This window comes from Mustela nivalis (assembly GCF_964662115.1).
Source record: "Mustela nivalis genome assembly, contig: HAP1_SCAFFOLD_2377, whole genome shotgun sequence".
Classification (NCBI taxonomy): Eukaryota; Metazoa; Chordata; class Mammalia; order Carnivora; family Mustelidae; genus Mustela; species Mustela nivalis.
In genome coordinates, this window is record NW_028134288.1 from 17528 (window position 1) to 22842 (window position 5315).

Genomic DNA, 5315 nt, shown 5'->3' on the forward strand with positions numbered 1-5315 from the left:
GGGCTTTGGAGTTAGACCTGGCTTGGAAACCTGATGTGACTGATGTCTCCATGTGCAATTTTGGGACATGTTACCTACCCTCTCTGAGCATCAGTTTTCTAATACATAAAATGGAGGTTGGATTATACTTCTTACAGAATTGCATTACCACTGTTACTTTTGTTCGTAATTCAGAGAATGGGAGGCAGTTGGACAGGATGGTGAGGAAAATTTCTTCTTTCCTTTACTGTGTCTTTAATTTCTTCTATTCTTTATATATAGAGAAAAAGTTTTCTCTTTCTCTCTATATAAAGATAGAATCTATAGGGCTGTGCTATAGTATTACATTCTTCCATGAGCGTCAAGGAAACCCTGACATAGGCATCTGGCTGAAGTTTGTAAATTGGTGATTTCTGTTTCTAGCCAATTTTCTGAGTCACCAGAATAATTTGAAACTCCCTATATGTTCCATCAGTACTCTGTTAAGTAGCATCTGGATTTTGAAGACCATGTTAGTAGTTAGGACATTACTGGGGTTAGAGTTGGGTTTGGCTACAGGAATTCCACAGCTTCTTTCCACCATGTCGTACTAAGTGAGGTACTTAGACTCCCAGTTCCTCATTATGAAGATTCTAGGACACACCCCGATGAGTACACTCAATTTGTTTCTAATAGCCTTTCTTTGGCAGATGAGCTAAAAGGTCAACTGTTAATTAAGGTGGAGCAAAAATGAGGTGAGCACTGGCTGAGTCATGGGTTGGGACTTGGAACACTTCCAAGCTGGAGATGGTTGGATCCAAGTAAGTTGGATCTGTTTCCTCCTGTTGCTATTTCCAAAGGCCCTCATGGAGGAGGGGAGGAAATGAGAACAAGAGGAGAAAGGGCAAAGGATAAGGAGAGGAGAGGGCAAGAGATAAAGAGGAAAGAGAGGTAAGAAGGAAACTGAACTTTATTGGGTGTTCCTCTCGTATCGGTAGCCATCCTATGCATTTCATGCTATTGCTCCTTAGAGCCATCCTCTAGGGTAGCCATCACTCCTGTTTGTCCAGTATCTGCTTTGTGCCATGTACTGCGTGATGGGCCTGGTGATGTAATGATGGATACTTTATTCACATCTGCCTGAACAGAAGGTGTTGACAGTCTGGTAGGAACTCTGACATTGAGAGAGTTTCCATACAGAACACTAAGTGCCTTTGGTATGTATAAGGAAGATGGAAGTGTTTTCAGGCTAGAGCAATTAGAATTGCCTTGAGGGAAGGAGGTCTGGAAAGAATAAGGTGTAAGGGAAGAGGGTCCTCTAAGTGGAGGGAGAGGTCTATGCAAATTCATGAGGACATAGAACATCATCATACAGTATGTTGTGGCTGGAAGTACAGGGAGTAGAGGAAGGGAGTGGCCTGATCACGGTGGGTCCTCTGGGCCAGCCCAAGTTGGGGTTTCATGATGAGGGGGAAAATACCTCAGCAAAGAAATGACTTGGTAGCAACCATCTTTTAGACAGGCTCTTTGGGCAGCATCATGCAAGATGGGTTGGAAGTGGTTGAGAGGGTGATTCCAGAGAAAAGTCTGCTTAAACAGTCTAGACACAGACCAATGCATGTCTGAATAAGACATTCTGGGTGAGAAAATTCACAGACTCCAGAGACTATTACAAAACAATAGAATTTAATGACTGATTGGATGGTGGTGGGAAGGATGAGGGAAATATAGGATAATACTCAAACTTCTGGGTAGGGTAATTAGGATCAGAGTAGCCTACTACCAAGTTAGAACTTGGTCCTGGCAATCACTCCTTACTGCATCTTTACTACAGTTGCCAAGGAAGTAGTGGTGACAAAATTGTTACTATTGGAACCAGTACTGGGGCTGGAGCATGTAGATAAGGGTCTAGCTCCTCTTCCTCGGAGTCTCAATATTGGAACATCCTATCTAGATGTGAGATAGAGGGGGAAAGCTGGCCAAGTCAACTTGCCTGTCCAACCACATTCACAAATGAGATGGAAGAGCAAGGAGTGTAGGATACACAGAATTTAGTTTACACTAATCTCATGCCACCAGTCAATGTGCTTCAGTCTATGTTTTGGATTAGGACCAATCTGTTTTGTAACTTTTCCACTTTGAGTGGGGTGGATGGAAAAGTAGGAGGCAAATGAAAAAAGGAGCAAGAATTTTCTTGTCTATATTCTGGAGAAGAAATAGAGGAGAAACAGGCTTGAGATGGGGAGATGATAATTGTTCTCATACATATTTTTTAGAGATTTTATTTATTTATCTGACAGAGGGAGAGAGAGAGAGAGAGGGAGAGAGAGTACAAGCAGGAGGAGCAGCAGGCAGAGAGAGAGGGAGAAGCAGGCTCCCGGCTGAGCAGGGAGCCTGATGCAGGGTTCAGTCCCAGGACCCAGGGACTATGACCCGAGCTGAAGGCAAATGCTCAGCTGACTGAGCCACCCAGGTACCCTAATCATTTCATTTTTGACATGCAGAGTCTGAGATGATGGTAGAACATCCATTACAAAGTTGAGAATAGAATTCTAGAGTTTGGGAGGAAGGTCTGGGCTAGAAAAATGGGTTATGGTATTATCAGAAAACAAGTGATAGTTGAAATCTTGTCTGTGGTTGACAAGAGAGGATGAAGAACAAACATCAGGAGCATGAAATTTAAGGCACAGGTGAGGAAGTCTGCTTGAGAAACTGAGTGCTGAGAAATTGACAGGTAGGAGAAAAACCTCAAGAGTGTGAGGTCTAGGGCGCCTGGGTGGCTCAGTGGGTTAAGCCGCTGCCTTCGGCTCAGGTCATGATCTCAGGGTCCTGGGATCGAGTCCCGCATCGGGCTCTCTGCTCAGCGGGGAGCCTGCTTCCCTCTCTCTCTCTGCCTGCCTCTCTGACTACTTGTGATTTCTCTCTGTCAAATAAATAAATAAAATCTTTAAAAAAAAAAAAAAGAGTGTGAGGTCTAGGAAGCTACAGGAAGAAAGTCCTCAAGAAGAGCTGTCAGTAGGGTGTAAAGACAGGAAAGGAGCACTAGGAGAATGCCCTGGAACAGCTATGAAGAAAAGGTGGAAAGAGTAGGAAGGCATTTTCAAGCTGCCACGAGAGCACACCTAAAAATGGAACCCCATCAATCATGCCAGTCCCTATGAAAACGCCGCTTCAGCAACAGTCAACTATCAGATTGCTAGGATTGGGGATTTGCTGGGTGACTGTGGTGGGAGGACAAAAGGACCATGAGCCAAAAGTGTTGGGTTCCCATTCAAAAAGAAAGGAAGACATTTCAGGTGGGATGGGGAGACCCTAACAGGCCACAGAGTTTAAGAGACTTCCATGGGGTCTCTGTGCAATAAGAGAGTGGTGCAAAGGCAGGAAGATGAGGAGGCAGTGGTTTATAGACTGAAATGTTGGGGTTTAAAGTTTCAGATGCAAAACTGCTCCTCGGGATAACAAGAGCCACCGTAGTCATGGGAGTCGATTGTAGAAGGGGGAGGGAGTTGGAGTTTATTGTTTTTGAGGCTTGGGACTAAGAGGTTAGGGTTTAGAGGTGCTGCTCATGTGGAAACTAAATTCATTTAAGATGATAGCAGATCTAAAGTGGAGAGGAAGACAACGAGTATCAAAGTATTCAATGAATGCAGAAGCGTGATGCTCACTTTGGTGGATTATTGAGTAGAAGGAGGAATAACAAAATGGCTGGATCTTAAGAAAAAGGGATTTGGTATGGGAGGAAAAGAAACATCTTGAGAGCATTATTAGAGACTTAAAAGAATGCTGATACTACCTTTGGTGTCCCCTGTAAGGGGATGAACACCCTCCATGAAAAGGGGAATGAATATCTTCAGGGAAGAGACAGGATTCAGTCAAGGAAGTAGAGAGAACATTACAGAAGGAGGGTGTCATCCAGGAGGCGCCTTATATTGCGTATGTGTTTTCTGTTTCACCGACTTTTTTTTTCTATTATTATTAATATACTGTTTAAATTATTATGGCTCTAGAATAAAATTTAATTTCTGGTGTTTGAAGTCCAACTTTGTTGCCCTTTTTTTCCCCTTCCAAGTTTCTTAGTTATTTTCACTTAATAAAATTATGTCACTGTTATTCAAACATTTTGAATAAATGCATATGGTGGACCTTTGAACAACCCAAGTTTGAATGGCACAGGTCAACTTACGTTTGGATTTTTTCTTCTTTTCCTGTGAAAAGCTTTATTGTTTTCACTGGATTGATGGCTTGGGAGAGGCCAAGGTGGTTAAAAAGCTGCCTGCAGGGGGAGCCTCAGGCAGAAGCCCTGGCATTGAGGGGGATGCCAGGGGGCCCCTCAAAGCCTGCTAGGCTCCTGAGGCTCCTGGGTGTGCTTGAGGGTGAGCCTTTCCAAGAGATACTCATCCAGCCCAGCCTGGGGACCAAGTCTGTGGAGTTTACCAGGTGGTCACCATCTTCTTGATGACTTGCGCCTGCTCACCCAGGCAGTTCTCCAGGAAGCTACAGAGATGAGGGTCTCTGTGAGTGGAACCCAGGACATGCAGATCCAAGAGGGCCTGCTTCAGGTTCTTCCCCCGGATGATGTGGATTCCATGGAATCCACGGCTTTATCCCATTCATTTTGGAACAGCTTCTGCATGTCCTGGAAAAGGGCGCAGCCCTGGGCTGGTTTTGCATATTCAAAGGATGCTGCCTGTCCTCATTTTTTCTCCTCTGCCAACTCTCAGAAGAAGTGGTCCACGCCCTCCAGAGCCAGATCTTCATGGTCAAAATAGAAACCCAGGGAGAGAAATGCGTAGGAGGCCTGCAGATGCACGTTGACCAAGCGGCTGATGGCAGCTTCCACCTCAGTGGAATAATTCTGATGCATCTGGGAGCTCATGGTTGCTCAGCAATAAGGAGCTAAGCTCAGAAGGTGGTATTGACTGGTTCCAGAGGCAGAGGATGGCTGAGAAGATGCCTCTAAAGGTCATGACTGGAAAAGAGGTTGGAGGGTGGTTGGAGGCTGAAAGAAGGGGTGTCCCTGGGTCTGTTCTGTCCAAGCACTTTCGAAGCAATGGACAGGTCTGGAGGATCATCAGAACCACTGCCTCTACAAGGATTTTTTAACAGTGTAGCGCTGTAAATGTAGTTTCTCTTCCTTATGATTTTCTTTTTTTTTTTTTTTTAAAGATTTTTATTTATTTGACAGACAGAGATCACAAGTAGGCGGAGAGTCAGGCAGAGAGAGGGAGAGGGAAGCAGGCTCCCCGCTGAGCAGAGAGCCCGATGTGGGGCTCGATCCCAGGACCCTGAGATCATGACCCGAGCCGAAGGCAGAGGCTTTAACCCACTGAGCCACCCAGGCGCCCCTCCTTATGATT

General features: G+C 45.0%; 1 pseudogene across 1 annotated transcript; it reads right to left on the bottom strand.

Annotated features, from left to right (window-relative positions):
• Positions 1-4288: 4288 nt before the first annotated feature.
• LOC309858422 (ferritin light chain pseudogene) lies at positions 4289-4834 on the bottom strand (annotated as a pseudogene). The gene has a single exon. The product of its transcript is annotated as a ferritin light chain pseudogene (transcript).
• Between the last annotated feature and the right edge of the window lie 481 nt (positions 4835-5315).